Source organism: Vicia villosa, unplaced genomic scaffold (genome assembly GCF_029867415.1).
Source record: "Vicia villosa cultivar HV-30 ecotype Madison, WI unplaced genomic scaffold, Vvil1.0 ctg.000485F_1_1, whole genome shotgun sequence".
Classification (NCBI taxonomy): domain Eukaryota; kingdom Viridiplantae; phylum Streptophyta; class Magnoliopsida; order Fabales; family Fabaceae; genus Vicia; species Vicia villosa.
Window position 1 is genome coordinate 300,937 of NW_026705235.1, and position 9,196 is coordinate 310,132.

Genomic DNA, 9,196 nt, shown 5'->3' on the forward strand with positions numbered 1-9,196 from the left:
ACAGCTTGATTCTGTATGAAGAACACTGAATAAGACCTCGGGAATACTCTCGGAAGTAGGACCAAAAATGCAGAATGATGCATGAAATGCAATGCAAATGATTTTTATTATTATTGGTTTTCAAGGAACTTTAAGACATTAATTGTAAACATTAGCAAAAAAAACATAAAACATAACAACATTCTTCATTAATAATAGGAAAGCATACAAAAGGATTCAAAGATCCAAGATTACAAAACAAAGGAAAAACTAGAAACTAGAAGGGAACACTTCTGATGAAGATTCAACTCCTCTCTGCAGCTTCCTACGGAGCTTCTCCAACTCATCTTCATAAAAGGCCTTCAAATGAGCATTCTCGACCATCAGCTTATCAGCAACTTCCTTCCATGCAACTGAATCTTCTTGTTGTCTCTTTCGCTTTTCTCCATGTTGTTGAAGCAACTCTTCTTGATGACGGATTTAATCATCCTTTTCCATCAACCAACCGTCTTGGATATCAAGCATTTCATCCTTTTCTTTCAAATGTACCTTCAACTCTTTATTCTCCGTTTCCGAAGCATGAAACTTTTTCTCCCAGGCATCTCTTTCCAATCTCATCCTAGCCATGAGCTCTAGATGCCCCTCACTACTCTCGATGGGAATAGCAGAAGATAATGGTGGAGCAATGGATAGAGATGGCTCCTCGAGTAAATAAAGCATCTGAAAAGTGTGAGCTCTAGCTTGAACCCAATCAGTGTAGTTTTTGAGAGCAACACATTGTTTTGTTCCCAAATGTCTCTTCCTATCAATATGGTGCCAAGCACGTACAAACCGATTTCTCATATCCGAATTTCCATCTTGATTAAGATAGAAGGTTCCTGACACAAGAATACTAGCGGGTCGCTCCTTCATGGGGTAACAAAATTAACGCCTTGCAAGAATGGGGTTGTAGGTAATTCCTCCTTGTATACCAAGAAGAGGTACATTAGGGAATTCTCCACAACTATCAATAATCTCACCAATGTCATAAGCAGGATTGTACCAATGGATATTCCCATTAGTAAGAGGCATGATCTTTTGAGACCATGAGAGACCATCAGGATTGTTCAAGAAACTCTTAGTCTGAGGTAAGTGCGAAATAAACCACTTATAGAGCAAAGGAGTGCAACAGTTGATAAGTCCACCTTTCTTATCAGTCCTATGGTGAATGGAATGATAAGTATCCCCAAGCAAAGTAGGTACAGGATTCCCAATCATGAAGATCCGAATAGCATTATCATCGACAAAATTATCAATGTTGGGAAAGAGTATCAAACCATAGATGAGAAAGGCCAAAAATGTCTCAAAAGCAATCATACTTCCTTTACTAGCCAACATAGAAGCCTTTCTAATCAAGAACTTAGAAGTCAACCCCCAAATTCCTCCTTTTTTGGTCATGTTTGCTTTCACATCTGATATTTTCAACTGAAGAAGTTCTGCTATCTCATCAACCTGAGGCTCTTTCTCCAGACCACTAAACGGTATGTCATTCGTAACTGGCAAACCAATCCAATAAGAATACTCCTCCAAAGTGGGCATAAGTTGGTAATCCGGAAAGGTGAAACAATGATAAACTGGGTCATAAAACTGCACAAGAGTCTCAAGAATCCCCTTTTCCACTTTGGTCTTCAAGATAGAGATCAATTTCCCATAACGGTTTTTGAAGTTGTCAAGATTAGGAACCAAAGTTGCTAGCTCTTTCAATTCTTTTGCACTTGAATTCCTGAAAGTGTACTTCTTGATGCTTCCCTTTTGATCCATGGTACCTGTGATGTTTACAAAAAATGTCTCTAAGTTCCTTGAAAACCATTTGTGAATGTCATTTTTATGAATGCATGAATGCATGGTTTATGCATCAACCACAATCAAGAGCACACAAGATCACATCAAATCACACAAAATCACACAGTCCAGGTTCTTAGATTCGACGTCACGAGCATGGAGCCATAGGTCTACCCATCCCACAAGGCGTGATCTAAGGAGTTTTGTACCTGCCAATCGGGTTCTACAAAGGTTCCCAGAGTTTTCAATCTTCTATCGGATATTACCGGCACGCACAATTGCTCATGGGCGCCAATAATATGCCTAAAAAGACCTCGTCTAAGCGTAGTATCGCATGACAACAAGCTCAAATTGGTACTTGATCTTGTTTCTGCACTACATCCTAAAAAGGCTTAGATTGGTTAAAAGGGTTCTAGGCCATTCAGCTTCTACGGACACTCACTATTGAAAGTAATAGCGTTATCACAATGGTTCGTAACAACCTCTACTACCTTCCATGAGGCCTCCACTGATTGGGGTTCCACCATATGACGCTCATGGTAAGGATTGCTCCTGACATGCGACTATTGGTCTTACCACCTCCTATCTCAAGTTACTCACCAAAGTTTGGGTTAAAACTTTGTCTCATCACAGAGGAACCATCGAGCACCAAAAAGAAAAAAAGAAGATAAACAAACAAAGCACATAACAGTATATACAGGTAAAAACACACAGATAAACAAAAATAGGCTTAACACACTTAAAATTGGATCCCCAGTGAAGTCGCCATTTTTCTATAGCGGGGAAAAATCTGAGATCTAAGCCATGGAATTGACTCGACTCAATATTTCTTTTGAAATCGCCACCGCGCTTTATTTTTTCAAAGGAAAAGGGAAAAGAACGTAAAACCCAAAGTTTTGTTTTTAAAACAAGAAAGAGAACTCAGGTTCGGGTGTTGATTATACAAGGGGAAGGTTTTAAGCACCCCTCATATTTGTGGTACTCCACAGGAACCTTTTTGAAAATCTGTGTCGTGTGTGCTAAAAAAAAGGGTTTGTTTTATTTTTAAAATAAGCTCGGCAAAGCGTTAAGCTTTGTGCCTACATACCTCCTCGGTGCAATGGAGTAGTCAGAGCTAATGTAGTTCCGCTTAAAAGGGAAAAACGTTTTTAAAACGAATAAACACTTTATCATCGTTGGAGAGAAATACTTAGCCATTGATCTTGAGCATGATAACAAACGAGTTCTTTGCATCGCTAATGAAAGAAGGGCTCCAACTCGGATAAAATTGACGAGTATGCCACTAGCTCTCTCACACGGAAAAGATCTCATTATATCAATCAATTTCAAAATCGTGGGGTATAACCACTCGTTTCGACAATTAACAGTGTCTAAACTTTTGAAGAAAAATCCACTAAGGGCGAAAGGTATTTTTAAGAAAAGGTTTTGAAGAGATTACAAACATAAGAAGATTTTGGAAAAAGGGAGAAGATTTTGAAAATTTAAGAAGTGGGAGGAGATGAAGAGGCTAACCTAGTGCATAAAATAAAAGCTAAGGAAAGAAACGGTCTAACCAAATTAAGAAGCCAACACTTGACATTATGAGTCAAGGTAGATTTCCCATCCTTTGGACTTATCAACACCAACACATATTACCAGTTGGGGATCCAGATGAACTTATTATCTTAGCACCACTTTGCATTAAGCACATTAAAAATTCTGACGAAAATCGGGCAGAGTAACGGCTGTTTTCGGGTAAAATCCTTATATCAATGCCTTGGAATTAACCATCAAGGGCTTTCAAGGAAATACCTGCATGCACAAACAGACAACAATCCAATGCCAGACAGACAAAATAACAGCAGAGTAATAACAGAATAAGGGTCCAGAGGTCTTAAGTCCATAAGTCCGAATCTCCAAAATGCTCAGGATAGTAACCAATAGTCCAAAAGAGAGCCTTAGGTATTTTTAGATTTTTGTTATTTATTAGTGTTTTAGCATAAAAGTAAAGTATGGTCCAAGTGGACAAAAGAAAATGGCGGAAACATAAACATAGTGTCCAAATGGACAAAGAGAAAATAGCGGAATGTAAATATGATGAAATGATAAAATAAAGCGATAAAGCGAGAAATATAAAGAGCAATATAATAAAGTGCGGAAATTAAAATCAATTGTTAGATGTTAAAGATAACCATCTTGAAACTTGTCAAGTATGTTATCAAAGTTAGTAATGAAGATCGATGGTGAGTGAAGGATGTACTCGGATTTAAATTCAATAGAAATTTATCAGAAGCTTGATAAAATCATAGCGACTACACGATAAACCTCCATAAGTCTTAAATCAACCGCATACAATTCTCTTCCATATTTGATCTTTTTGATTCGGGACACGAAATATTGTGCTATGTTAAGCAGATCGCCAAGTGATTTATGTAGAAATCACCCTACAACGAGGCCGGTCAAAACTTTATGTGCTAATGCATGCGAGAAGAACGATATGTTGATCGCTTTCCGAAAGCAATACCGCACGAAAAGAAAAATGGTGAGTGATCTAGTCTTTACCAAGAATCCATAAGAATTCACAAGGTATTAAGACTTTCATCGATCAAAATAAAGAGAAACAAAAGATGGAACCACATTAAAAGCTCCTTTCATCCATAATTTCAATCACTTAATATTGCGGATTTGGATTCTCATCCTATCGACGCCCTAAGTCCATTGAAATTAGAGAGAAATTAGGCCTCTAACTTGTGATTCAAAGAAAACATCAAAAGAAAGGAGTAGAAGATGAGTTAGAACCAAAAACAAGTCAAAAACCACAAAAACAAGCATTCTGCCCAGATGTAAATCGATTTGCACAGAGTGTAAATCGATTTGCATAACTCTATTTTCAAATCTGCGCAGTTTTTCAGTTGTGTAAATCGATTTGCACTAGATGTAAATCGATTTGCACAACACAGTTTTCAAAAAAAACAGCAAATCAAGAGAAGAAAACTTGTTTAAACATAAAACCAAACACCTTGTGATCTTGGATCAATTTGTGCACGAAAATGTATCAAGTAAGCAAGCAAAACTCATCAATGTAGCACCAAAGGTGCATCAAGCATAAACAACAATGGATCACATCTTGAATTATGGAATGGATCTAGAATTTTACCAAATCTTTCACAAACTTTGAATCTTTTTCAAGAACACACAACCACAAGCCTTGATCTCTCACAATTGATGAAGAAAAAGTAGTGTTTATGTTGAGGTTTAGCTCTAAATTAGTGAGGTTCAAGATGTGACTCACTAATTTGTGTGGAAGAAAAAGAGCTTTGAGTGAGGGGTTTGGAAGAGGTGAGGAGAGAAAGAGCAACAGTTTTCTTGGCTATCCAAGCTTGAAAAATGAAGAGGGGAGTGCCTCAATTTATAGCACTTAGGCTTGGGAAATTTTGTGGCTTGGAGTTAGGATTGGAAAATAGAATTAGGCTTGGGAAAAGGATTTGGAGCCAAAAATGAAATCCAATGGTCTTGATGCAATCACATGAGGATTTATGATTAAATGATGTAGGTAATCAAATACAAGAGCTAAGTCATGCTTCCCATGCTTGCAAATGATGTCAGCACTTTCAAAAGCTGAATTTTGCCTTCACTTTTCCAAATTCGCACTGGTGCAATCGATTTGCACCTTATGCAAATCTATTTACATAGCTGAAAAAGGCAAAATCTGGGGAAAAAACAGTTATGCAAATCGATTGCTGTCTTATGCAAATCGATTTGCACTGATGGCAGAAGCAAATCTGGTGCAGAAACAGTTTTGTAAATCGATTTACACCTTATGCAAATCGATTTGCATAGTGAAAATGTTGAAAAATGCTCCTTTTGATGGATGTTTTGACTTGGTACCTACAAAACACAAACACACAAAAGCACAAGGCAATATTTTTGGTATTTTGGTTAGTAAAACAATATATACAAGACTAAACATGGGTGCTTGATGATTCCCTTGCAGATGAATTGAGCATAACATCACAAGTAGAGTTCTAAGTTGAAACTTCTTGATTGATGATTGGTATGCAAATGATGTGTGATCTTAGGGTCAAAAATTGGGGTATGACAGAAGGGATGATCATTAAATGGGGTAGATTAGTAAATATATTTTCTATTTTTGTTTCTCTACAAAAAATCAAGAAAATCAAAAAGATTTTAACTTTCTTTTAAAAAAAACATTTTTTTTATGAGAAAGAAGGTATAAGTCCAAGAACAGAAAAAACTAAAAAGCAACTACTCTATCAAAAGTGCACCCAGCAGAATCATTTTGAAGAAGTCTCTTCAAACATTTGATACCCATTATTCAACAATCTCGCGTCTCTAACAAGCTTATCAGCTATGCTATTAGCTTCTCGAAACGTATTCTCTAAAATAACCACATCGTGTCTGGACGTTAGCAAACGAATATGCCGAATTAACGTCGAGTCAGAATAGCCACTGTTATTCAAAAAGAAGGTTTAATTCCACATTTAATCCTTCTATTTTAATCAAACACATAGTTTTTATTCCAAAAATTTATAAAGCCTAAAAAGTAGGGATGACAACAGGTAGAGTCGGGTGCGGATTTTACACTATCCAAACCCGTACCCGAAATCACCACCCGAACCCGAACCCAAAGGCTGTTCGGGTGGCAAAATAACACACACACCTATTATGTTTGAGTTTTTTCACCCAAACCCAAACCCGTAGCAAAACACATAAAATACACAACATTGAAATTTCCATCAATTTTTCTACAACTTTCCAACAGCAACATTACAATTTTCCATCAATTATGTAATTTAATATCTAAGCGGGTGTGATTTCGGGTTTTGGGCGCGGGTTTCATACTACCCAAACCCGCACCCGAAATATCGGGTGGCACCCGAACCCAGTCAACTCGGGTTTTCATCCATTGATTCAGGTTCGGGTGCGGGTGGGTCTCGCGGGTTTGGATCTGCCTGCTATCCCTACTAAAAAGATGGTTGTTGGTGCTAAAAATGATATTTAATAAATCACCATTTTATGGATTCAAAATCCAAATTTTGACCAAACTTACCATAAAATATGATAATTGAAGTACCTTAAAATTTGATTTAAAAAAATCAACCTTAAAAGAAATAGAAGGGTGTGTAATAGGAGAGGAACACCCAACAAAAGAAAACATACCACTTTTGTAGAGCGTCTAAAATAGATATCAAAATGTAATCTAATACTATTAGAGTGGATTTCTATTCTGGCTTGGTAGCCCCAGAGTAGGTGAGTTGCATTAAACTGGATTAATAATTGATTGTGTCTTTTACCTTCTGCAATTTACTTCTGCATAATTTCTATTGTGGTAAAAGTGTTTTGTGTCACTAGATGATGTCATAACATTCGTGTTAACATTGTGTTTTAGTGTTGGGACATCAGTCTTAACATTTGTATTGCAAGTGCCAGAATTTCAAGATGCACATCAAAACTCAAAGAATACCATCCAATATACATAAATGCTAAAATGTCCTAGTTTTGTCATCATATAAAACATCTCTACTAGGAAATTGCACTCACACTAGTTAGGTATTCTCTCGGGAATTTATAATATCCCTGGTGAATATTGAACAAACTGGTCGTTGATTGCTTGTAGATAATTGGTGAATAAGTTTCATGGGGATATCTTTGTAGTTGATCATAAAGAATCTAGGTAGGTTCATATATCATCTTATTGTATCCTCCTTAAGAGTCTCAGAAAGAAGCTTACACTTTAGGGAGTTAGTGGCGCCTATTATCGCCATCACAGCGTTGATGCTAATAATATGCTTATGTGGATCACTTTCATGTGGAAGGTTATTAATGATGGTGGTTTGAAGTTATCTAGTAATGGTGTGTCCCATATTTTATCATAGAGAGGTTATGTATCTAGGATCTTTGTACCTTCCGAATTGTATACCTCTTGATCTCATTGTTGTTGAACATTCAAAACATTGTCTTTTAGGATTTCATTTTGGTGATGTAACTCTTCCATAGAAGCTTGCATCTTTGCTATGGCTTATTGGTTGCATTGTTATTATTGGCCACACGTCTCACAAATATGGAACGGTCGTTCGGCAGACAAATGCTTTAGATAAGATACTGGTCCATGTTAATTTTACCATACTCTAAGGTGTGTGCCAATTGTACTTACAATAGGTACAAAATATACTACCATGTCTGCAATAAGATATGTTAGAGGGCTTAGTGCTCTGATATATAAAAAGTAAATGGTTTACTCAACTTCGTAGATGAATATTTATAGACAGTAGCTAGAATGGAGAAGCTAATGGGAAGACTGATTCTTGTGCCTACAAAATTGATGGCACATCTCCCAAGTATGACTCGTTAAAGGAATGATTGTGGTGAGTTACCTTACTATGTAGGAAGTGGGATCAGTCTAACCAATACTTTAGTTATTCATTTACCGAGTCTTATTAAACTCGTTAAGGACATGGCTCACCATATCTTCCATGAGAGGGAGAGGGTCGAGTCTGATCAGGTACTCACCAAGATACCTCGTCATCCTTTACTAAAGTACTCGCCATATTACTTAAATGTTGGAGAGGTTGTGTGTCGAGCTCTTTAGACCTCTATCAAAGATATCTCAGTCCAATATGAAATTTATATATTGCATATACAACTTATTGATCACAATCTGGCGTCCCAATGGTGGATGTATACACTTTAAAGGTGGAAGAAGAAAGATTGCATCTCATGAAAAAAACCATCAGCATGTCCTGTGTACAGATGCATATATGCAAAAGGATGTTTATTAGAGTTATCTTCTTAGCTTAATTCTTCATGGGACTTTTTCAGAATAGATGAAAGGTTGCAAAATATAATATATAGAAATAAATAAAAATAAAATGGCCCATGCAGGTCTAGAACCTACGACCTTCGCGTTATTAGCACGACGCTCTAACCAACTGAGCTAATGGGCCATGTTTTTTGCTTTTGAATTGGAAAACACATATCACTAAAACCTTGTTTGTCATCATGATGATACCAACATATAATAGGGGATATAGATCAATATAACATTCAAACTCTTGTTTCTTCCTTATTTTAGTTTTCCAATAAAATATAACCTCCAAAATACTCAAAACCTCACATTCTCCCCTTAAAACTAACTTCTAAAAACACACATTACTTACATTGAGGACTCCTAACTATATAGAATTCATTTTCATTTCCTTAGATTCATCGTTACCGGATTTATTTATTTTGCTGATCTATCATTTGTGTCAAAAGGATTCATCTTATACATAGTCTTCTCTAATTTATGGTCCTTTTGGCAAATCATATTTCCATTTTTAAATACTTTTTCAAAATTGGTTTTATTTTTTTATCACAATAATAGATAGATAAGATCATCTTATACATGGTAGGTCGA

At 36.5% G+C, this 9,196-nt stretch overlaps 1 non-coding gene across 1 annotated transcript; it reads right to left on the minus strand.

The window, feature by feature from the left end:
- Window positions 1-8,670: 8,670 nt before the first annotated feature.
- TRNAI-AAU (transfer RNA isoleucine (anticodon AAU)) lies at window positions 8,671-8,744 on the minus strand. The gene has a single exon. It is a non-coding gene; the product is annotated as a tRNA-Ile (tRNA).
- Between the last annotated feature and the right edge of the window lie 452 nt (window positions 8,745-9,196).